The sequence below is a fragment of the Ambystoma mexicanum genome, chromosome 10 (assembly GCF_040938575.1).
Source record: "Ambystoma mexicanum isolate Mex_15411 chromosome 10, UKY_AmexF1_1, whole genome shotgun sequence".
In the NCBI taxonomy this organism is placed as follows: Eukaryota; Metazoa; Chordata; class Amphibia; order Caudata; family Ambystomatidae; genus Ambystoma; species Ambystoma mexicanum.
The window spans coordinates 1,268,880,999-1,268,907,268 of record NC_090932.1 but is presented as its reverse complement, the minus strand read 5'-3'; the positions used below and the strand labels follow the sequence as shown (position 1 = coordinate 1,268,907,268).

Here is a 26,270-nt window from a genome sequence, read left to right as displayed (position 1 = left end):
TAAGTTTGTATCTTGGGACCTTGAGGCAATTTGAGTGCAAGGTTCTGGTGGGACGTTCAGATGTATGTTTAGCGAATGTATCAACTACGTATTTAGGGGCCATGTTAGAGAGACATTTGTGGGTGAGGTTTAGTGATTTGAAATTGATTCTGTCCTTGATAGCAAGCCATTTAGTAGAACGTCTGGCGTTCGAGATGTGCTGCAATCTTGGGATACTTAGGGTGGTTCTTAGGGAGTTGTTTTGTAGAGTTTGCAGTTTGTTGGCATTGTGTTTGCTGGATCCTAGATATAGTGCGTTACAATAGTCTCATTTTAACAGAATTAGGGCTCTTGCTAAGGTAATGCAATTATCAGTAGAAAGAAACGGTTTACATGCATTCATTCATTTGCATGTATAACCTGTAGCTGAACCTGTTACGTTGACTTGCTTGTTCAAATTCAGAGTTGAGTCCAGGTAAAAACCTAAAGTTTTGACTTCTTTGGAAACTTTAATATTTATACCGTCAATGTTGAATGACTTAAACTGGTTACTGAGTTTAAGTCTGCCAGACGAGTCGATGAGCAAGAGCTCTGTCTTTTCGTCATTGAGACAAAGACCATGGGAGCCCACCCACGCTTGTTTAGTGAGGTAAATTCTGTTCAGCCGGGCCGTGTCAGTGTCATAGTCACCTGAGATGCGAATGAGAATCTGAGTGTCATCCGCATAATTGGTGTAGGTGACACCCAGATTGTCAAGGTCATCAAACAAAGGCTTGGAGAAAATGTTGTACATCGTGGGAGAGACACATGAACCCTGGGGTACTCCACAGGTTACAGGTTACAGGTACTGGATCCGCTGATGCAGTAGGTGAGAACACTCGTGGAACGATTATCCAGAAAGGATTGAATCCAAGCTGTAGCTTCTGCTGAAAAGTGGGCCGCTGTGGTCAGATGATTACAAAACACTTTATGATCCACTAAATCAAAAGGAGCGGACAAGTCTAGTAGGGGGAGGAGGGCCAGTTCACCCTTGTCCTTTAACTCATCTATTTGGTTCTTCAAGTCGATAAGAGCAGATTCTGTACCGTGTCTCGGTGTAAAACCTGACTAACAGAGTCCTAGCAAGTTGTTGGCCTCGAGGTGTGCTTGAATCTGACGATAGGCCGTCTTGTTTAAGATTTTCAATAGAAATGGGACCGTTGTGATCCGTCTGTAATTGGTAGGAATGCAGGGGTCAAGATAAGGTTTCTTAAGTAGGGTTGGACCCAGGCGTCTTTTAGATTGGTTGGGACCTTGCAAGCGTCAAAGGAGGAGTTGATTACAGTAGAAATGAAAGGCGCTAGATCACTAGCTGCTTCTTTAATTATTGAGGCTGGGCAGGTGTCCCCTTGGCATTTAGACTGTTTAAGTGAGGCTATTATGTCCTCCACTTCATGGGTGGAGACTGGGGCAACTTTAAACTGATTGGCCTGATTTGTTAGCATCTCTGGTGCTTCCTGCAACAGTGATTGATTGGGTGAAAGGTTTATTTCACCCAATTAATTTGGCCTCTTTTGCATTCTTCCACCGCCACTGTTGTAGTTTGCCACGTTGAGTTCTGCCACTCACTTTAAGTTTAACCACAAGTTCTAAATTTTGTATCCTGCCATGGTGGGACTTCCTTAACTTTGATTTTTACCACTGTGGGGCTCTGGCCTTCTGAATTCTGCCTCTGTGACACTATCTCACTTTGAACTTAGACACTGCGAGTTTCAACTTTGAATTTTTCCATCAAGCAAGAGCTGTACTAATTTGGTCTCTGCGGCCTCAGGAAAGGGCACACTAGGGCAGCTCTAGTCTCAGAGATTCAGAATAGTTACGTTATGTCAAGGTGATTTATACTGTGCAGGGTTCGGAACTGGGGAGCTGGGAGCTATTTAGCGCCTTCTTGTAGCCTGGAAGAGCTTGGTTAGCTTGACACCATCAGCTACCAGGAGCTACTTTTGGCTCCACTGACCAACAAACACACCTATTTGAATTTAACTCTGGGCTTTTGGGACAATCTATTAATAAATATTAGGGCACATCTATAGGACATTTAAATGTTGGTAATAAATAATGGACAAAATGCAAAGTTGGCATCTTATGTGGAAGTTGAATTTGCACAACATTATGCTCTAGCTCCTTGTTCCCTAGTGGTAGCTCCTGGTCACTGGTGAATGTGGGATAGCCAGGAGCTGCTTTTAGCTCCTGCTTATCCAATTTTTAATTTAAAACCCTGCTGCGAACCGCTACCCTCTGCATGGTCTCCAGGCACTAGTGTAGCTCTGTAAGAACGTCGGTTGGGTAGGTTTGTGAGGAAAGAGGGATAGGATAGAGGTTGTACTCTTGTGTTGGTGCTTGCAGAACCAGGAGAAACTGGCATCTGTGTGTGTTGTCTTTCTGAGTGTGTTTGGATTGTGCACACTGGGGTTATTGTGTCTGGAGGGGCAACGTTCAGTATCTGGGTTGTTTGATGTGGATTTATGTGTTTTCTGTGTGTGATGGGGCCGGCCCATTGGGTCATGTGAGGTATCTGTAGGGTATGCCGGGGTATGCTGGAGAGGAGCGAGGAGCAGGGTGGTTTATGGTTAGTGACTTAGACCCATTCCACAAGGCTAGTATCTACCTTTCATACGCACCAGAAAGGTCACTGATTACCCGGTCAGACACCACCCTTACTCTCCCTTACACTTAACCCACTCCCACCCAGGCATTCAAGAAAAGCAACAAGTAGCACCCCCTACCTATCCCTTAACAATCACCCCTGCCCTCACCTAAAAAACTTCACCCCCCTTTCTAACAACATCCGGCAACACAGACCCTACTTCCTTACAGCTGCTCTGACCCCAGCCTTTCCCTGATAAACACTCAACATCCTTCAACTCACAACCCCTCAATCTTCCATAGACACCCGACACACATACCTCATTCAACAAACCTATTCCCGCCCGCTTCCAGAACTCAAACTCCCTCGACGATCAAACACTTCCAACACACTTCACCAGTTACCCACCATTGCTATTCATGCAATTCAGGCAGCAATCGTATATCCCCTTTCTAACCTCTCGACTCAGACCCAATTCCCCTTGCCCTGCTAACACCTTATAACTCCACCGTTCCCAATCAGCATTCATCATCTTCCCTAAACACTTCCACCTCCTACCCATTCCCCTTCTTCAGTCGTCCATCGGGCACACTCCTCTCTCCACCTCTGACCCTTACTCCTTATCTTCCTCCTTGCACCTCCTGCCCAACCCCTTTCATCAATCCAACCATCACTGCACCCCCATCTCCACTCACTCCCACATCTCCACTCACTCCCACATCTCTACTCACTACCACATCTCTAACCTTCCCCCACATAACACCATTCACAACTCCCACTGGGAACACGCCATTTCTTCTAACAACACATCCCTCCCATTCAGGGAGAACCCCCCTCAACACATCTTATTTTGCTTCTCTGAAATCCTCACACGCCCCTCGGTCTGTTACTTCTCAGTCAAATCCTGACTCCTTCTGCTCATCTCCGGCTCCTAGCTTGTCTGCGGGAACCACTTATGCCCACTCAATCTCTCCCCCAATACACACACCTTTCCATCCATCTTCCAATCATCATCCATCCCCCATAGGCTTTCAATCCAGTTCTCTCTCTTCCACCTGGTCCACCCATCATAAACCACATCCCCCTCACGCCAACTAACATTACCCTCCCAACTACACTGCGGCCATCCCAATCAGACCTTTGCCATTCATCTCTAAGCAACTTGCGAGTAATTCTTGCCCCCACCCCCGACTCTGCCGCCCCACTGAGGCTTACTCACACACCCCAAGCACCCTGAAAAACAGAAGGAATAGACACCTTGCTTCCCGTACAATACCTATTGAGCCAAACTCCCCCTACCCTTTCTAAGACATAATCAGAACCCACACCTATACCCTCTTCCCCTCCCTCTTGCCTCCAAACTGAGTGAAATCCCCCCTCAATCTGTTAAACAGCCCACAAAGCGTGGAAGCCAAGCAGTTCACCTCCCACACTAAGAGGACACTTTCTCCCAGCTCCACACCTCCAATTGGAGCTCCAGCACAGAGAAAGACTGCCTCCAACCCTCCCACTAACACCAGAGACCCTCCCTCTACAGTCCTATGGTGTCCCAGCAACCTGCACACCAAGTCACTTCCTCCCTCGCATACACCGTCAACCCTTCATGCCACATTACCAATCAACACCCTGACTTCTCCACCCACCGTAGCCTTCCTCAAACAACCTTCAACACAGTGTCGACCATCTCCTTCCTCCCCCTTCGCCTCGAGCCAACCCTCGTCTTGAGCCATCTGTCTCCCTCCGGGGTCTCCCCTCCTCCACACCAAGCTCCCACCCAGAACCTAACCACCTCAGCATCACACACATGGTTAAAAAGATGCCTTAAATACATTCTCATCAATGCCAGATCTGAATAAAAAACTCATCATAATATATATGACCTAATCTTAACAGAATGCACCAACATCTTTTTTTATCACAAAACCTGGTTCTCCAATGAATTACTCCTAGTCGCAGATAAGGCCTTCCCACTGGGGTAAAAACAAATTGTCCAAAACCGGGCCAGAAGGCCAAGTCTGCCTCCCACATTGACAACCTGCTCCCTAACCCACACTGCAAATCCCTCTTGCTCAAATTCCAGTTCTCCCCCTCATCTACACAGTTACAGAGCTTCCTCCTAATATACCGACCACTGGGATACAATAGAAGCTTTGCAGAATCCCTAAGTGACTCTGTTGCAGCGATCATGGGTTCGCACCTCTACCTAACCGTATTAGGGGACTTCAACCTTTTGTTTGATATGCCCCTTAACTCATTGACCCGATCACTACTGGATAACCTGGAAACTTTAGAGATAACACAACTAATTTCTGCCCCAACCCACTCCGCGGGTCACACCCTAGATGCAATCTTCGGATTCCCTGACTACTGTACCACCACGCTCGCTCGCATGGTTAGACCATTCCTCCATCATCTTCATCGTATCCTCAATGGACTTTACCACCCCTTTGGCAGCCCCTGGACCACTAACCCAATCCCACCCCTGGAAGGAAATAAAAGTGACCCCTGACCTGGCCAAGATACTACTTACCTTACAGACAACCCTTTCTCTTCACATCTCCAACTTCGATTTCTGGCTTTCCGAAGCACTCCACCCCATCGCGCCCATCAGATTCTTCTCAAACAGAAAATGTCATTGACCCAGATGGTTCACTCCAGCCCTCAAAAATCTGAAAACCTTGAACCATATCCTGTAGAGTAGATGGCGGGTAGACTCATCTTCATCCAACAAACTTGCCTACGACTGCCAACTTAAACTCCACCATGCAGAAGTCTGCAAAGCCAAAAAATTCTATTACAGGAATAGAATCTCCAAGCCCCTCACCAAACCATGGAACTCTTTGCTGAATACAACGCCCCTGCATGTTCCAGCAACTCTTCCCACCACTCAATCCTTTTGTGACTCGCTCTAGGACCACTTCCACAACAAGTCCCTAGAGAGAGACATCTTTATCCTCTCTAAAAATATCGGCCCTCTCACGCCATCTTGTCCCATGTAGCAGAACCACCTCCTACCCTTCCACTTTTCTCCTCCTTCTCGTGCCCCCCAGAATTCCTCAAACTACTATCACTTAGCCAGCCATCAAGCTCCGCAAGAGACCCCTGCCCCCCTGCCTGCTAAAATAAATCTTGACATCCACCAGTGCTAGCAATCTAGCACAAGCCATCATGAACTCTTCCCTTAATTCCAGTATCTTTCCATAAAAATGTAAGACCTCCTTCATAAAACCCTTCCTTAAAAAGGCCTCCCTCAACTCTCTTGACCCAACCAACTACATACCCATCTCGAATAACCTCGATATAGCCAAGTTAGTTGGCCAAGTGGCTTACTCACAGCTATGCCTCTTCTTAGAATCCAACAAGATCCTAGACCCTGCTCAATCAGGTTTCAGACCAGCACGAGGAACAGAATATTGCTTTGTTTCCATCTGGGACGATTTAAAAAGACCCACCAACTCAGATGGATGTGCTGCCCTAATCCTGCTCAATCTCTAGGCAGCATTCGATACCATAGACCACTCAATCCTCACCAAGAGACTACACACCCTAGGCATCATGGATAAAGCTCTGAAATGGATATCCTTCTTCGCCAACAGATCACAAATCGTACATTTGCCTCTGTTCTCCTCAGCACCCCTCCCAGTCCTCTATGTGGTGCCGCAAGGTGCCTTTCTCCCCTCTCCTCTTTAACCTCTACCTGTTCCCGCTACCCACCCTCTTTCGAGCTCAAGGTTTATTATGCTACAACTATGCCGACGACACCAAACCCATCTTCAAAATCTCAAATAGCCCTTCCTCTACCTCTCGCGATATCTCGCAACCTGCCTCTCCGAGATCGAATGCTGGATGACGGCCAATCACCTTCTACTCAACCCAGGCAAAACCAAGATCATGCTATGTGGGAAAACCTTCCTCTTCCCTCCACCCATCCCCTGGCCCTCTTTAGGCATCTACAACTCACCGGTAAACACTGTAGATCACCTTGTCCTGGATTAAACAACCTAACTGGGTGCCTGCTCAATTTTGTTTCCCTTCCCCTCTAGCCTAACTGCAACATGTAACTTCTTGCCCCCTTGATTTGCCTACCTTTACCTACATTTACATCTTACTCACATTCCTGCTTTTAATGCATAACTCAAAATTCCTTCAAGTGCACCTTTAAATCCTTGGCAAAATCGAATTTAGGTGTGCTGTAATATCTTTGCATCCTTCATTTTGTACTGTTTCTAGTGCTTGCTGGCAAAATCGAATTTACATGTGCTTTCCAATCTGTTAATAATTTGTAAATCTGGGTATTTGCAGTGTGCTCATTGTTTTTGTCTGCTTGGCCGACTGGTGAGTTTCTATTGTTGCATAGTGCCTCTGACCCTCTCCCCTGCTATCCTCTGATTCGCCCTCTCCCTTTTTTGATCTCTGCCCTCATGGTGCTCTCCGTCTCTCCTATCTATTCACATTGCTTCTCCATCACCTATCCTCCTTATCTCACGAAGTCTGGAAGGAAGAAACTTAAAAAGGCACTCCTGAGTTTCAACCCTGGCCTGCCCATCGCAGACACCTACATCAATGCTTCCTCTAGACAGACTATCACTGACATTCTCTTTGTTCCTTCTTCTGACCTATGGACTCCCCATATGGTTTATGTCCTCTCCCCCTCACTCATTACTAGTGGCACCAGATGTGAAGTGCCCTTGGCTCACTTTGCATCTTCCAAATGCACCATTAATGTCTATCACAATGGCACTATCATGGCCCAGGACTCTCAGCCCAACCTCCTCCTTCTTGACAAGCTACTTGCATCTCTCTTCAACTTCCCCACTCTCCTACCACCCCTGCATCCCTCATCCCCGTCCCCTCCCTGTGCTGGCCACCCAACCCTGTGCCCCTCCTCGCAAATCATTTGAAGGGGCAACCAGCTTCACATAGCTACCCTCAATTCTCGCTCTGCTATCAAACACTCCTGTGACATCTGACACCTCCTTGAAGACCTTGAGCTTGACGTTCTTGCTCTCACTGGGACGTGGTTCAAGGCCAGCTCTGTTACTGCTTTTAACACTCTGATCCTGTCCAATCCCAGGCCCTCACGGCCTGGTGGTGTAGTGGCTGTGATCGTGCTTGAGTGAATTCCTGCCTCTATCATCCCCACAGAAACCTTCTCATCCTTTGAAAGCCTAGTCTGCAGGCTTTATGTCCCCCCTACCTCTTATCTTACTCTTGCTACCATATCCAGGCCCCCCGGACCGACCACCCTCTTCCTCTCAGAATGGGCTGACCTGTCCCGCTCTCTTCTTGCCTCGTCCCCCAAACGTATCTTCCTTGGGGACTTTACATCCATCTCGACTCTCCAGATATGGCTACTGTTCTCTTTCGCAACCTCTGCAACACTCTTTCCCTCACTATCCTTCCCTTTGGCCCAACCCACTCTACCGGACACACCTTGGATGCTCTTATCTCAACAGACATCCCTCTCGCCAACTCTCTTATTACCCCTCTTTCCTGGTCTGCCACTCTCTCCGCTATTCCCACCTTGACCTCCGGTCCCCTGATGATGCCTCTGCCCGCACTGCCGGCCTCCTCCTCCGTCATTCGACTGATGAAGCATGTGTCAGTCGCTGAATTTGCCTCTTCCTTCATCACTCCTCCTCCCCTGTCTTGACACTCCTTCTGACTCTGTTCTAGCTAACCTCCATTTCTCTATCTCTAATGCCCTGGACATCCTTGCCCCCATCATGAGGATGCGTATGAACCCTGCCTCCAAATGCAACCCTTAGTATGACTCCGACTAGGCAGCTTTGAAACCCTAGTGTAAGGCTGCAGAGCGGAAGTGGCAGGCAACTAGCTCATCCTCTGACAAACTGGCCTGCCGCCTGCTCCAAAGGCAATATCATCACGCCATCTGCTCCAAGAAGAGGGCACATGTTGAAGCCTACATTAATAGGGCCACCCATAACACGACTGAACTCTTTAAAATTTGCAAGAGACTTGCCAATCCTACCGCAGTCTTCTCCTCTCCTCCTCCCTCACAGGCCTTCTGCTGTGCACTGGCAGCCCACGTTTCCTCCAAAACTCTGGACATCCTTTCCTCTGTCATCTGCTCCACCTCCCAAACCCCCTTCTCTTGCCTCCCTTGCCCCCCTCTCCTTACTCTCCTCCTTCTCTCCCATTGCACCAGATGAGATCTCTAAAGTTGTCTGCTCTTTGAAAGTCTCCTCTAAACAGGAACTCCACTGCCCCTCCAGAACCCTCAAGGACAACATTGCTTCTCTCGCCCCATACTTGGCTGAGCTCTGCAACCACTCATTTGCCACTGGCTCTTTCCCACAACCCCTTAAGCACTCTCTTGTGCACCCTCTCCTAAAAAAGCCATCTGCTAACCCTCCTTCTCTTGCTAACTATCACCCTATCGCTATCACCCCTTTTTTGGGCAAACTCATGAAGAAGCTAATCATCCCCCAACTGACTCTCCACACTGAAGTGGCTGGCTGCCTCCATGACCACCAGTCTGGTTTCAGGGTATCCAGAGGCATGGAAACTGCTCTGCTGAACACCCGTGATGATGTGATGACCTACTCTCTAATCTGGACTCTAACACTTCCTCTGTTCTGATCCTCTTCGATCTTCCTTCATACTTCGACACAGTAAACCACTCCATCCTCATAAACTGTCTCCATGATATCCTAGGCATTACGGACAAGGCGCTGGAGTGGCTAACCTCCTTCCTTTCAAACAGACCATCCCAAGTGCAAATGGGTCCTTTTCTCTCCTTCACCTCACACTATAACTGTGGAGTCCACCAGGGCTCTATCCTATCGCCATGGCTCTTCAACATCTACCTGGCCCACCTGATCTCTACATTCTCCCCTCATTTCCAGTGTTATACAGACAACACACCGCTCTCTTTCAAGCTGCCATCTACTACTCCCTCTGCCTCCTCCCTCATACCTGACTGCCTGACTGCTACTCAGGCATGGTGCTCTGCCAAGGATCTCTGCGCTAATGCCAGGTAGGAGGAGATCCTGCTCATGGGGACACCTGCTCCTTGTTTCCTCACCACTTTCTGGCCTGACTCCCTGGGTCCCCTCCCCTCGCCCTCCTGTGAGGCAAAAAACCTTGTGATCATCTTTGACTTCTCGCTCTCTTTCTCTCCAAACATCACAGACCTTGCCAAGAAGTCCAACTTTCAGCTGCACCTCCTGAGGGGTATTCTACCTTTCCTCACCTTCCCCCAGAAGAACAAGTTACTTACCCCTGGTAAAGTTAATTCCACTGGATGTTCCTCCTACGTATTCCTCATCTTTGATATTCGATATTCACCTTTAACTGCTTCGGAAAGATAATTTTTGCAGAGGGCGCTGTGCATAGACTCGATGCCCCTCGAGGGCCTGCGTCTCGAGGATGATGTCATCGAAGGCATATATAGCATGCGCAGCGCCCGTTGGATTCAGTTCTTTTTTTTTTCTTACAGTAGAATTACACGCATAACCACGGGAATGACCGTACTCAGCCTTGAAGGAACTAAAACTGTAATAGCATGGTAAATTCTACAGTGGGGTAGGTTGGGAGGGTGATGAGGAATACGTGGGAGGAACAACCATTCAGAAAAACATTACCAGTGGTAAGTAACTTATTCTTCAAATGGATTGTGTCCTCCAAAGTATTCTTCATCTTTGACAGACTCCCAAAGCAGTGTTGGATTTGCTGGAGGGAATAAGAATTTCAGTTTCTTATAGGTTTTCATGAACCAAATGCAGGACTGCTTTTCCAAAGCTCCCATCCTGACGAGGGAAGACTCTAGAAAGTAAGGTTTTGTGAGCGTGTGAATCGTAGACCACGTTGCTGCCTTACAAATACTTTTTATCGGTACACCCCTTTGCAGGGCTGTAGAGGTAGCCATGCCCCTGTTTGAATGGGCTCTTAACCCTTTAGGAGGATCCTTGCTGCTAGTCTGTAACACTCCTAAATAGCCAGAATGATCCACCTGGATAGGGTCTGTTTCGTAACCGCAGTTTGTGGCCCACCTAGCCAATGAAAGCTGATCATCAATACATCAATGCAAAGTGTTGACAGCCTAGATATATCAAAGCTCTGCAAGGGTCCAACCTGTGTAATCTCGCCTCCTCCTTGCCAGGATGAGGTGGGGGATAAAAAGAAGGTAAAGCAATTTTCTGTCCAACGTGAAAGTCAGAAATGATCTTGGGTAAGAATGAAGGCTTAACCCTCAGAACAACCCTATTCTTATGGAAGATAGTAAAGGGTGGCTTAGATGAAAGTGCCTGCAACTCACTCACACACTCTACGGGCTACCAAGCGAATGGTTATAAAGGTTAACAACCTTAAAGGACATGAATGTAAAGGTTCAAAGGGTGCACACATAAAATATGTTAATATCAGATTAAGGTCCCAAGTTGGAACCTGAAAGGAGATGGGGGGGGGGGGGCGTTGGGAGGTAGGGGACACATTCTCCTTGTACGTATTGGTTGAGTGAGCTTACCACTTTCAATGCGCCGTACAATAAAGAGATGAGAAAGTCTTGATGAAGTTTTTGCGTTTCTTGAATTCAAAATTATGAAGATGTAGCCTTTAAGGATAACGCGTGTTTCAGGAAGTTTACATTGCCTTTTTCAAATCCAGGCCTTAGTCACTTTCTTAGATAGCAGCATAATACAGGAGAAAAATGGTACGTCATGGGTTCAATCCCACCTCATAAAAATATGTCCTCCGTACGCCAGACGGTCCGCGCATTGAAAGTGGTAAGCTCACCCAACCAATACGAGTTTGAATAAACGGACTGGAGGGTCTCTATGTCTCCATTGTAGCTTACTCCGATGCGACGTTCGATCGCAATACTCGACTATCAAAACTATAAATACCTAAAAACATTCCAAATTTACTAACCCAACCTGCATCAGGTCGCATGGTACTATCTCTCAAGGTGTCAACCAAAAAGTCCCTCATCAGATACACATTCTCCTTGTATATTGAGGTAAGGGACTTAAAATAGTCCTTCCTTGGTAAAGGCACATAAGTCTCTTCAGGCATCAAGGGTTTAATGAATAATGGGTTTGATGCTGGAAGAACTGTTGAAACATTTTTCACTGGCGCTATAGGTTTTGATGGGGCGCACAGCGTCGATGGCACAGCTGGCAATGACGGCGCAGCTGGCGTTGATGCCTTCTGCGTTGAAGTCGAGGGCTTGGATGGCGTTGCAGGCGCAGCCGACGTCAATGATGTTGATGACCTCAACCTCGACTTATGCTAATGCTTTGGGCTCAAAGGATCCTTCAATGACACGTCATTGGATCGAGGCCTCTACGGCTCCCGATGAGGATTAGGCCTTCATCCCTGGCTTGAGGGCGCGCAGGATTTAGATCAAGCCCTTTCCTTCCTGGCTTCTTTTTAAGGCGCGGTACGAGCATGGCTTAGAGGCTTTTGTTTTTCAAATATCTTTAGCATATCTGTTTTGAAAGCCTCCCACTCGGCTGAAGTGGATTATTTTGTGAGTCAAGAACCCCTCTAAGCGGAAGGGTCCGACGAAAAAGTTGAAGTAGGCGACTTACGGTGCCTCTTCTCGGACTTCTTCAATGATGAAGAGTTGTGGGAGCCACTCCTCGATCTCAACCTCTTAACTTTTTTCCTCCAAGGAGAGGCACCTCTCCACTCGACGGTTGAAGGTTTTTTGGTTGGGTAGATGATTTGGGGTTTCGACCTACTGTCAACTTCCACTTTCGTTCCTTCAAGGCCTTTCCTGTCATCGACTGGCAGTTGGAGCAGTCTGAGGAGTTATGCTCCACCCCGAAGGCACTATAAACATATGCGGTGTGGATCGTTCAATGACATTTTCGACCCACAGTCTTGACACTTCTTGAACCTGGTCTTCGGGGTTGTCGGTGTCAACGAAGAAGACATCCTCAATTTCTCGAAGCATTGAAGTCGTTGTGAAGTAAAGAAGCGCACCGTATTTCTCAAAGCGATAGCATTCAAGGAAAAACTGAACTGAAGCCAATGGGTGCTGCGCGTGCTATGTATGCCTTCGATGACATCATCCTCCAGACGTAGGCCCTCGAGGGTCATCGATGCAATCGACACACAGCGCCCTCTGCCAAAATCTTTTTTCCGAAGCAGCTAGAGCTGGATATCGAATATCAAAGATGAGGAATACATAGGAGGACACAATCCATTAGAAGCTCAACATCTCCAGAGCCCTGGTTCTCTCTAGGCTGGATTACTGCAACAGCCTCTTCTTCCATCTGCCTCTTTCCTCCTTTTGCCCCCTTCAACTAATCCAGAATAGGACTGCAAGACTTATCTGGCTGCAGGTGCAAGGTGCAGGTTCAAGACCCTTTGCTGTCTTGGGCCTGGGACCTCCCTACATCCAGCATTCCCTCCCTAAAAACCTCACGGCCAGAGTCCTTCGGTCCTCTGGCTCCAACTCTGTGCTGGTACAACGTTTCTCCAAGCAGAGAGTGGGAAGTAGATCCCTCTCCTCGGCTGGTTCCTCCCTCTGGAACGGCCTGCCAGCCCCAAGCCGGATCTTCTTAAGTTCCAGAAACTTCTCAAGACTTTCCTTTTATCCTCTTCCTTCCCTCTCCCCCTCCCGCCTCCCGTGCTAACTCTTCCTCTGCCGCTGCGATTGGGGCCTGGTCCCTTCTGAGTCATACAGGGGCCAGACCACCCCTACCAATCCACCTCCAGCATCCCTTGCCAGCACTTGCCTTCAGGCTCTCTTACCCAGACTAGCCAGTCCTCCCTGTCCACCGCACTCGTCCTCCCTTCCCCCTCTTCCCCTTGCACTTGCCACCTTGGCCCGCCTAGCACTTGCCCGCCCCCACACTTGGGGCACCCGACTCCTGCACTTACCACCTTGTCATGCGTTTGCACGGTAGAATTGTCACAAGGCCAATATAACCATTTTTGTTGTTGCGATTTCTGTCCCCTCCCCCGGCCCCATTCTTGTAGTGTGGCGCCTGGAAACACTTTTGTATAGTCGCTGTACAAATGTCCAATAAATAAATATTGTTTCAATCATCCTTTCATGCCTAGACTATCCCAACGCACTATACTGAGGAGCTCCTGCCTCGCAGCTGAGAAAAATTCAATGAGTGCAACACACTGCAGCAAGACTCTCCTAGCTTTATGTCCTAAAGAACACATCTCGCCCGCCCTCCGGTTTCTCCACTGGCTTCCGATTGGACAGGGAGCTTCCTTCAAGGCAATGTGCATCACTCATCGAGCCTTCTACAATAAAGGACCTGAAAACCTGCAGCAAAAATGTACTTGCAAAAATGTACAGAAACCTCAAATCTGGTTCAGCACTTCTTTTCGTAATTCCAGTGACTAAATCAACCCATATGGGGGGCATCTCCTTCTTAGCACAAGCACCCACAATTTGAAACTCTCTCCCTGTAATCATCTGCCACATTGAGGACTACCTCCACCTTCAAGCAGGAAAACAAAACCCAGCTCTTCCCTCTGCTCCCTTGCATATGTAATCTAGGCCACTTCCCCAACACGACAATCAACACTCTGACAAACTCAGCCTCATCCACCCTTCTAACTCTCAGCACCCCCGCCCCCTTTTTCAACCAGTCCACACAACCCTATCCATCAGCCTTCCTTCCTGCACCCTTGCATCCGCAATCTGAGCCACTTGCCGAGCATGACAAACACCCCTCATGTGCCCATTCAACTCTAAAATTCTAAGTGCCCCATTCCCTCCCTCTCACACATCCTACACAAGCCATCCATAATCCTTCCCACCTACTCTCCTTGGTCCTGACCGACAGACAAGAGCCAGCGAATGCAACTGAATGGAATCGGGCTCTCCTAGCATAACTCTTTCTAACCCCTTCCAGAGCCCAACTGCTAGCAGATTATAAGCAAATCTAAGCCCTCTTACCTCAAACTGTCCTACAACCTCACAGAGCCTTCTTCTTCTGGTATTTTTTGTTTTTTGTTTATTCAACCGTAACAAAACCAAGACAGATAAAATACATATAAAGACATGCAATAAAAACACAGATAAAAGAAAACATTTCCTTCATTAGACATATAATTTCATATAAATAAAGTAATTAAAAATATGTTTAACATCACACCGCGGATTTGATTCCTGCAAGGTCCAATGTATTCAAAAAGCTAACCACAGCAATTGCAATAAAAATAGGGTACCCTTGCAAACAAGCGGACCAAAAGTTCTCACACTCCATGTTTTCATATTGTGAGCAATGTTCCCTCTAAACTGTGCGCATGTGCGCTTGCCCAGCTTCCTTCTCGGTGCCACTCAGAAGATTTTTAGCAGCGCACACAGACAATTCTCACCTATTCAAAAAGATTTAATAAGGCAATCCAAAGCAATGACCTGAAATGTTCTTTCTCTTAAAATAAGAAACTAGTCTGGATATTCTGCTAATTTGCATTACACTACTATTCACCTAAAATCCCTAACAGCAAAATAAAACACAAGAGGTTAAAAACTAATATGAAAAACTGGTTCCATGAACAGAAGAATCTCACCAAGATATGCGTGCACATTTTAACCAAATATTTTCCCTCCCCACCCATGACTCTACCACACTTTTACCTTATGACTCTAACTTCGGCCCCAGAGTACATTAAGATACTACCGGACAACCTTGACTCTACCTCTCTTGGCTCTGCGAAAGGTTAGCAGACGTGTACCTACATCCACTTGTTTTATATTTGTTTTAACATGAATAACGTTCATGCGCCAGAATTTCTGTTACTCATTGTGCCTTACCAAAAGCATCACCCACACTTTTTAATCAAACTACCAGCTCAAATATCGGATACTAGTAGGCAGGCTACTAGGATGTGTAACCAAATTCCATACTTCCTCTTCTTTGTACATATGTCACACAAGTACTTTGAATCGGCTCCCTTGTAAGTTAACGCATTATAGAACTCAAATATTAATTTGCCCTAGAAAGATTTAGAAAATACAAATGTGCTGATCAGTGTCTCCTACTTTAGCACTGCTATCATTACCCTATAAGTAGAGGGCAACATTGCAACATCATTTACTTAGCCTACAAGGGATAATGGGTATGGACTATGCCTGGGATTACTCGTCCATAATATTTGGACACCAGATAAATATAAGGGTTTTAGACTTGTAGGAGTTTATTTTTAAGTAATTTTCGTCTGCATATCTCGCAAACGTATCAAGAAGCCTCGGAAGGCCTACCCCTGTAAACAGTCGGCCAAAATAAAATCATCTGCGTAAACGAGCCAATTGATAGCAAGTCCGCCAACTTTTGGGGATGCAAAAGATGCTACTTCAAGGCTCTCACCAATGTCTGACACACATAAATTGAAGAGACCGGTTGCAAAAATGCAACCCTGTCTTAGATCGTATGCTGTATTCCTTTTCTGGGAGAGTGCTCCTTTTTGATTCAAGCGGACTTGTACATTTGTCTCCAAATTCAACCAGATAAGTACATCCAGTAGTTCATCTGGAATACCCCACACATGTAGTTTTTGCCATAGTCTATTACAGCTGACCCAGTCGAATGCTGATGTTGGATCGATTGCTGCAAGGTGAATACGTTCATACGTTCCTGAATATACTGACCCTTGAAGGCAGTCAAAAATAAACACATTCAAGGTTGTACCATGAAATCTTCGGAATCCTGTCTGATTCTTATTAAGTCTACCCGACCCCATCACCCCTACCTCAAAATGCTTTAACACCATGGACGCAAACACTTTACTATCTGTGTCGCGTATGGTGATGGGGCGGTAGTTTTAAGGATCCAATCTTAACCCCTTCTTGAATATTGCGATTATGGCTGATGTACGCCATGTAATAGGTAAATGAGCTGTTTGCTAAATTGAGTCAAAAAGAAGCTTCAAGATAACTGCCCACATTTTAGGGTTCCCCTTAAATTAACTGTTTGTCAAACAGTTAGGACCAGGAGTTCGAGAGCTACTTGCTGTCATGAGACACTGGTAAATATCTTCTGTTTCAAAATTTAGTAGGGCTTTCCACCTATATTTTGAGTCCAGTAGACTCCTTATAAAACTCTTTTCTGAGCCACTCGATTAAAGATTAAGTATATGTGAAGTCCATTGTGACTCAAACGGCATTTATTCTTTGTTCTTTTTGACCCTTTCTTAATGCATTGGCCAGTGACCAGAAGGGTTTCACATTGGTTGCCCCCAAACAATGCAGCATTTCTTCGGAGTCAGACTGTAATAATTATGCTTTGTGATTTTCCTTTTTTATTTATTTATTTATTTATTTTTACCCAGTTCTTATACTGTGTTTTCATTTTACAAATGTTTGCATTTTGTTCAATGCTTTCAAGGAAAGTGTTTTTAATCTGCCTGACAGTTAATCTCATCAGTCTCTTCCAGTCAGCAAGTTCTTGATCATACTTCTGATTTCTCTGTGCGTTCCCCCAGAAGGGCCTCACAGTTTCTTCCCTTTAACTGTTTGGGTAATTACCTCCTCAAACATTAAGTCAAACTTGTCATAAGTAAATGTGTTTAACTTCCACTCAAATGTTGCCATCCCACTGTTTGCGTCTTCTAAATTCCTCTTCCTCCATGTGATCTATTGGATCCTGAGTTCAGCTCTAAATGTGGAGAATAAAACTCCTTACAACGCTGGGGTTAGATTTTAAATATACTTTCCAGCATGTAATGGTCACTCCAGGTATTCTTTATTATTATTTAAAGAATCCCATTTAGTAAATAGAGCCCTATCCACAAAGATGTAATCTAGAGTAGAGAAGGAAAACACATTATGTCAGGTTATACCCCACCCTCCAGATCACTGTGGACTGATCCACTCTATTTGCTGAGTCCGATGTTCCCAAGTGCTTTTATCCATTTTACCCCAATAGAGATATTCATTTATTTGTTACCGTGTCCACTAGGAATATCTGTGTTGTTAGAATTTGACTGAACAACTAGATTTCCCATATTTGAGCAGTCTGAATTAAAATCTCCCTGGACATTTATGGAACTGGCTATGTGGCTTCCCCTCCACACTGATACATAGTCAGACACATCATTCAAAGAGATATCCAAGTTAGAAACTCCTGCATGCCAATATACGTTAAAGAGCAATAAGATTTGTTCAATGCGGCCAACCCAGCAAGAAAACTCTGCAATCAATAGGCCTTCTCTAACATTAAAACCATTTCTTGTTTTAGCAGTACAATGAGGCCTCCCAGGGGTCTACCAAAATGATGTTTTGGGCTGGCTGACAACACACACTGTACCCATCCCATGCAGGTTTTTTGACAAGCCAAGTTTCTTGAAGGGACACTATGTCATAAGCTCGCCACATTGACATCAATTGCAAATTGTTAAACAATTGGGTGTGCCCTCTAGAATTCCAAGACAGAAATGTCAGTGTATCTATAGCTAGAGATTGTCCTCCCTGGTGATGCTTGGTTTATTAAGCGTACCAGCTAACCATGACCAATCAGTACCTGAGGGATCATTTGCTTCATGTGTATCAGGTCTATTAGTTGGTTTAGGTCGTTGTGAACCTGCACGTGGGATGTGTACTTCCCTCTTCTTAAGTATTTGCGTTTGTTTGATCTTACTCAAATCATTACAAAATCAGACTGGAGCTTTGTATTGTGTCACAGTTAAGCCTGCATGCCGCAGAAAATTTCAACGAGTGTGCCCTAGATTTAAAGGAAATTATCAACCTGTCCGTTCTCCCAAGTTCTGCGAAAGAAACCCTAGTAATGTCCTTTGTTGAGATTGCATTGAGATAAATTATCTCTGAGAACAGTGTGAGCACCCCAGATCTTTTAAAAAGCAGGGTTCTACCCATTCTGGAAAAAGTACATTCAATCCGGATGTTAAAATTAGGGATATTCCAATGTGAAATTCTTCTCACAATAGATTTTCAGAGATTTCCCATGGTTACTAGATTTTATGTCGTCAAACCCCCTCCTGGGGGTGTATTTAGACTCCAGTTCCATAGGACCCCTTACTGTGGAGTAAGATTTATATTCCCCATAATGATTAGTGTGTTCCGGAAATTTGTTTCCACTATGACTTGTTTTCTGATGCGAGTAATTATCAGTATCAGGGGCTAACGTGGTCTGGAACAATCTACGGCCTACTTTGTCTTTGTTACCCCAAGAAATCACTTCATGATCTGGGCCCTTTGCTCCTCTTTATATAGATCTTATCTTGCTGGGGACTTCATAATGGGAGTGTACCCGTGATTTTGTTCCCTCAGGGCTTAGTTTTTCATACAGATAGTCAAAGGCATCCTTATCTATTGAATGCATATGCAGGTTTCCAGGTAGTTCAATATGGGAGAGGTTCGATGTCATCCTAATTTGGGTGTTCCCTGAACCCATGCAAAAAGTACTTGGACTTGCGTGCCAATCGCCCAGCCTGCTTGCAGAATTGTTTATAATGGGCAAAGTGTTGGTTTGGTGTGTTAAATCTACTAATTGTCCTGAATCCAAACCAGTTGATTGATAAACAGTCCTAACCAAGCTCAAATTGCTCGATCCAATGTTGGTAGAAGTGTGCTTACCACTGGATGTTCCACTTGGGGTAGTGGGCAAAGTGTCATGGAGTAGGGATGTTGGAATAATACATACATTGCCTCCATCACTGCCATAGTTACCCATGGGTAACTGCTGGACTGGGCAGATTGGGATGAAGGCCTTATTTCTACGGTCTCCAAGGATACTTATAACCATCGGTGGTAGCAAACCTAAGTTGATGGACCATTTGCTCCCCTGTGGTTTTAGACATTTTTCCTCTTAAAGCTACATTAGGTGTAATTGCACGTGAGACGCCTTTCATTACCTCTGTGGTCATTTTAGGTGTTGCGTATTGCGTGTAAGCATTATGAGACTTTGATTGCATGATACATTCAGGTGGCTTTGATAACTGCACGTTGTGGATTGTAGCATATGGTTATTCTGACTGTTCCAATATTGGTTTCTTCTTCGACAACTATGTCCTTGGAAGCAACTTGAAAAACCTCTTCCTCCTCATAGAAGTTATCAATGATCACAGTGTGTTTGAAGGTAAGACCCTCCAGGGGCCCCTTTGTTGTAGACATCTAATTCTTTGCCAGCATTTCCGGGATAGTGAGATTTTTAAAAACATTTTGTGAGGATAGACCAGATGTAACTTTTCTTGTCATGTTCTTTGATTTTTTATTTTTGTAGAATTTTCAGTTTTTTGTTTTACATGGGGCTTTTTTCCCAGTTGTTTTGGACAATGTGGGGGCACTAGTTGTTTCAGGATCCCCATTAAAGTCCGTTGTTGTCAAGTTGGATTCAGATCTAGTTCCTTGACCTCCAACCTCTATAGTGAGAACAATAGGCATCATTGGCTGCAAATGGTGGGCAGCGTTTTGCAGCATCAATATGGCCTTTGTCAAGTCAGTTTCCCCCACCCTTGTGAGCAGTTATATATACATTCCTTTTGATCCAATTCTTTAATCAAAGTGTCCAACTTGTTTTGAATAGAGGTCAATGTTAAGGTGTGCATCCTGACCTCAATTTTAATATCCTCATAAAGGAAAGAAAAGGTGGTGGTCACTTGATTTAGGGAAAGTAGTGCGGTTTGTGCTGTATTGTTCGAAACTGTACTGATGTCAATAGAAGTGGGAGGCTGCCTGGACTTGGATCTTGACATTGGCATTGTTTCATAAGATGTGATTGAGTCTTCAGAGTCCTCCATCTCTTCATCATTAGAGAAAGAGGGGGAGAACGCTAGCCTTGGGGCAGCAAGGCTTGTCCCAAACTCTGCAAGTGTGGAGTCCGACTGGGACTCTTGAATTCCCAGTCTTCCTTCTTGCTGAATCTCTAGGACCGTCTCTGAGAAACTAGAGGGTATTCTCCCAAGGAGACCCCAGGAATCCATTATTCAGGTCGTCAGGACACAGCCATCGTTGTTGGATCCAGTTCCTAGGGGGTAGACCAGTGGGGGAGGATCACCTAGGTAGGGGAGCCCGGGGTATGCTCGGGGAAATACTCAAGGTGAGACGCAAAACCATCACGGGGAGGATGGTAAGGGGAAACGAAGTCCCTGAAGCTTTTATAAGCTATTCCCGGTCGTCATCCCTTCGACCCGGTGAATCTTCCTTACCCAAAGGTAAAGCCAACAACCCATTCACATTTGGTAAACGCATTAAAAACCACAACTCGGCGGCCACCAGGGGGCGCACAGGCAATGGCTGCCTGAGTGCACAGCTCCCGCCGAAGCCCGGGAATCCGAGGGGATTGAGCCCCCCCCGAGACCCCCTGCAAGTACAACTTGGGAGACCGACTCGGTGCCCCCCCCAGCCCCCCGACGAGCGAAAGAGCGGAGCTCGAGCTCCCCGGGGAGCCGGAGTTCGCAACCCGCGGCGCCTGGGCGGGTGACGCAGCAGGACTGGAGCGGCCTCGGGACCGCGAGTGAGGCGGTCTCTCCCCGGGCGCACGCGGCACCCCAGCCCGACTAGCCCTCACTCCCCCTATCAACAGCCCCCCCCCCTCGGAGTGCGGGGAGCGACCCGGCCGGGGTCCGGGTCTCCGGGACTTCGGGGACGCGGCCGCGGGTCGGCCCTCTCCACCCCTCCCCCCCGCAGCCCGAACCAGAGTACAGAGCGCCGGGGCTGCCTGCGCGGCGAGGAGGCGGCATCCGGGGGCCTGGAGCGGCGCCCCTGGGGAATCGGCGTCCGCCCCCCCCCCCCCCGGGAATGAGGAGAAGGAGCGGGGCGGTCCCCCCCACCCCCCGGGGACAGCATCGCAGGCGTTCACGGCCCGCCGGAGTCCAGGGCAGCGGAGGAGGCGGCATCCGGGGGCCTGGAGCGGTGCCCCCGTGGACTCGGAGTCCTCCCCCCCCGGGAGTGAGAGAAAGGAGTGGGGCGGTCCCCGCCCCCCCCCCGGGAGTCATCATCACGGGCGCTCAAGCCCAGTGCAGCAGAGCAGGGGGAGCCCCGGTAGGCCGGGGACTCGCCCCCCCACAGGTGAGCGGCCCGAGCGGGGTGGTACCCCAGGAGCAGGAAGACCAAAGGTGTGGACTGTGGACCGGGGGCCCCAGACCCCCCCCCCAGAGACAGCACGGCCTGAAGCGGGGGTGACCAGGGTGCGAGGCCCCCGCCAGCAGCTGGTGGGGCGTGTGCCCGCCCAGGAGTGCCCCCCCAGGACTCATAGCGCGAGCCACAACGTCCTTTCCCCCCTTGGACTGGAAGGTCGGGCCCCCTTGAACCACCATTCCCCCCCCTCAAGGAGACCGGAGGAGGCCCCAGAAGACCACGAGGCGCTTGAAAAGGGTGTGAGGCCCCTGCCTGGGAACAGGTGGGGCGTGTGCCCGCCCCCCCGGACTGTGTCACCCCATTCGGGACATCCGTGGAGTGCACAACCCAAGTAAGGAAGGACTGGCCAGCAGGGGACGCCCCGCCCCCCGCCGGGGCCGCGGGGATCCAGATGACAGGACACAGGAAACAACCACATGAGCTGGAGGGAAGCCTTGCAGAGATACCGCTTCCAGGAGGTTGTAAGAGGTTACAAAGGCTTAACCCGCGAAGGGACCATGGCCCAATCTGGGGACGCCACCCCCTCTTCGGCGGCAATGGAAAGGGGCTTTGCCTCGATCCTACAGGAAATTAGGGACATGCGCTCCGACATTGCCCAGAAATTTGAAAAAATGGACCAGAGGGTGGATAAGATTGAGGACAGGCTGCTACAGGTCGAATCCAACCAATCCTCCACAGCAGTCCAAGACATACAATATAGCATGAGGCTGGAGGCCCTGGAGAAGAGGGACGAGGAAAGGGCCCGGCAGATGGATGATTTCGAAAACAGGGAGAGGAGGAACAACCTCAGAATCTTTGAGGTGCCCGAAATGGAGGGGGAAACGGAGAGGGACGTCACCCGAGCAGTACGAGACATCATCACTCTCTTGATCGCGGAGGAAATGACAACCGAGCTAACTTTTGACAGGGTGCACAGGGCGGGGGGCAGGGCCAGGGCCCCCTGCTCGATTCTGGTCCGGTTCCACTACTACTCGGAGAAGACGAAGGTGTTGGAGGAGGCCAGAAAGGCTAGTGAAATCACCTACAGCAACGCCCAAGTCTCCATATACCAAGATCTCTCCGCCTACACGCTGGCCAGGCGTAGGATGTGCCGCCCTCTCACACAGGTGCTTAAGGAAAAGGGAATGCGCTACAGATGGGGCTACCCCTTTTCCCTGACTTTCGAATACATGGGCCAAAGATCGACCCTGATCACGGAAGAGGACATAAGGGGAGCCATACAAGAATATACAGTGGACACGAACCCCCGGAGGGGCCCATCGGGGCCGGAGCACGGGAGACCCGGTGGCCCTGGTCCGTCCGGCGAGAGGAGAAAGCGCACCGGCGCGAGGAAATTCAGGAAAATGAACACCCCCTCAACATCAAAGGACGGTGAACGTAACGACTCCGAGGGCTGAGCACGGGGGCACCCTGGTGTGCCCTGGTCGGAGGGACGCAGACTCAGAGGATTCACTACTATCAACGTCCCTACGACCTGCAAGTAGGTGGGGTTCGCAGAGGGGTCACAGACGCGGGGGATCTTAGGGGGCTCAAGGAGATGAGCTTCTAATGCAGATTGCCTGGCCGAGGTGGGCAGGCTGGTGGTTCGGCCAAAAGCCAGCGATGGCAGAACTACTTGGCTGGACGCTGGGGCAGGGGTTGGGGGGGGGGACCACGGGAGTTGGGGAAGTTCAGTTACGTTTCGGGGAAGGGGGGCAGTTGGGGTTTTGTCTTAGGCCCACCCGGGGGTAGGGGGCGGGGGGGAAAAGGGGAATACAGAGTTGATACAACGGAGCATACGGGGAGGAGCGCAGAGAAGGAGTTGACCGAGAGAGAGGAACATAGTGACCATGGCTGACGGGCTGCCCGCCCTGGGGGTGGGCTCACTTAATGTCCGTGGCTTAAATACCCCCACAAGAGGTCCCTGCTCTGTAGGGAATTTAGAAGGGCACACCTGAATTTTCTCTTCGTTCAAGAGACTCACTGGCCACGGGGGAAGGAGCCCAAAATGCGGGGAGGGGGAATTGGAGAGGTTCACAGTGCATCCCACAAGTGCAAAAAGAGAGGGGTCGCCATCCTAGTAGCAAAACATGTGGGCTTCGAGAATGAAGCCACGCTGAAAGACCCTGGGGGCCGTTACCTGCTGGTGCGGGGGTCCCTGCAGGGGGCCCCACTGACCCTAGCTGCCATCTATGCCCCAAACGAAGGCCAAGCCCAATTCTGGGAGGAGGTGGGGGACAAACTCAAGTACTTCATCCATGGCACGGTGGTGGTGGGGGGGGACTTCAACATGGTTCTGGACCCCATCCTGGACAGGAAACGTGCAGGCCCGCAGTCCTCCAGGGCTGCGGACGAGATCATGGCATGCACCTTCCAAAAATTCAACCTAGAACTGGGCCTGTTGGATATGATCCCCGTCCCCAGAACAGACTCCCCTTCTTTTACATATTACTCAGCCATCCACATGTCGTTCTCCAGGATAGACTACATCCTGGTGGACGAGACCCTACACCCATTTGCCTCGGGCCACAGGGTAGACCCCGTCCCCTGGTCTGACCACGACTTGGTCCGAGTCACTATAGCAAGTGGAGGTCTATACGAACGCAGAGGAAGATGGAAGTGCAACGACTCCCTGTTAAAGGACGAGGTCCTAGCCCAGGAGGTCCTCGAGGCCATCACGGAATTCTTTGAACTTAATGACAACGGGGAGGTGGGTTCACATACCCTCTGGGACGCCTTTAAGGCGACCTTACGGGGAACCCTGATCAAAATGGGAGCCCAGAAAAAAAGGCAAAGGGAGGGCCAGGAAAGGTACCTCAGGGAGAAAATCGCCCTACTCCAACCTGGGGGGCCCCCCCACGGTTCCCCTAGACCGCGATCAGGTGACTGCACTGGATGACTATAGACTCCAATTGAAGGATCTCCTTCTCCACAAGACGGAGAGGAGTCTCCAACTGGTCAAACAAAAGTACTATGAAAAAGGGGATAGGGCGGATAGGATTCTGGCTTGGAAACTGAGGGAGGTGCAGAGAAGCCGATTAGTGAAAGAGGTTAAGAACGAGGTGGGAAAGGTAGGCTACGATACGCCCCACATTGGCGAAGCCTTCCGCCGATATTATGAGAAACTATATTCGTCCGAGTATAATGGGGAGGAGGCAGAGTTGGTGGGGTTCCTGAATTAAAACCAGATCCCGGCCCTGACCAGGGAGATGGCGGAGGGGTTGGAGGGCCCTGTGACCGAGGACGAGGTAGAGTGCGCGATTGGAGGGATGAAGGTGGGCACTTCCCCGGGCAAGGACGGTTACTCGGTTTACTTTTACAAAAGGTTCCGCTCGACCCTTTCCCCCCACTTGGTAAAAGTGTTCAACGCGGTGCTGGAGGGGGGGTCCCTTCCGGACTCCATGATGGAGGCAATTATTGTGGTGCTCCCCAAGGACGGCAGGGACCCTAGGGAATGCTCCTCCTACCGACCCATCTCCCTGTTGAATGTTGATGTGAAGATTCTGGCCAAGGTGCTTGGGGGACGGTTGGAGGGGGTCTTGCCGAAGCTGGTCCACGGCGACCAGGTGGGATTTATTGGGGGGAGACAGGGCTCAGACAACATCCGGAAGACTATAGACCTGTTGCACTATGCCCAGAGGTCAGATTTGGACGCGAGCGTCCTGTCCCTAGATTCGGGAAAGGCGTTCGACAGGGTGGAGTGGAGATTCATGGAACTTACCCTCCAGAAAATGGGCTTTGGTCCACACATCAGGGATTGGGTGGCGGCTTTATACAGGGCCCCTAGGGCCAGGGTCCAAGTCAATGGCAGGTTGTCAGAGCCCTTCCCCCTGTCCCGGGGGACAAGACAGGGATGCCCACTCTCCCCTCTAATCTATGTCCTCTCCATGGAACCCCTAGCCATAGCAGTCAGAGCTCACTCAGAGATTAAGGGGATTAAGAGGGGGGAGGTGGAATTTAAGCTCTCCCTGTTCGCAGATGATATCCTGGCTTATTTAGTAGACCCGAGATCCTCGCTCCCCCGCTCCTCTCCCTGATGGCTACCTTCGGGCGTTTCTCTGGTCTCAGGATCAATGCGTCCAAATCAGTCCTGCTCCCCATGAGAACCCGGGACCCGGCTTGGACGCTCTTGCCAGCCTGGAAGGAATAACGGTGGGGAAGGCCTCCATTCGATTCCTGGGAGTCCTCCTCACCCGGGACCTAACCAATCTAGCCCCTGCTAACTACGACCCCGTTGTGTCAGGAATCACTGCAGATTTAAGGAGGTGGAGGTCAATGATCCTGTCTTGGTACGGCCGCATGACGGCTGTGAAAATGAACATTCTCCCGCGACTACTATATCTTTTCACCGCCCTCCCATCTGTAGTCCCTGACCGGACCTTCAGAGCCCTTCAGAATGCAGTGCGGGAGTTCATATGGCAGGGCAAGACCCCGAGAACTGCCAATAGGTTCTTGACCTTACCGAGGGAGGAGGGAGGGTTTGGGTTGCCAGACTTTCAACTCTGTTTCAGGGCCGCCCAGCTGCGCGTCCTCCTAGAACACATGAAAGAGGGGATGGGCACTTACTGGTGATATCTGGAGGACATGGACGCTCACCTACTAAAGATTCGAGACCTCCTGTGGGCCCCTAGCAAGTTTATTCCGAACAGACTC

General features: G+C 48.8%; 1 protein-coding gene across 1 annotated transcript in view; it reads left to right on the top strand.

Annotated features, from left to right (window-relative positions):
* The window catches only part of CFAP73 (cilia and flagella associated protein 73), a 537,992-nt gene that overhangs the window by 21,512 nt on the left and 490,210 nt on the right, over positions 1-26,270 (top strand). The gene's annotated exons all lie outside the window — the stretch shown is intronic.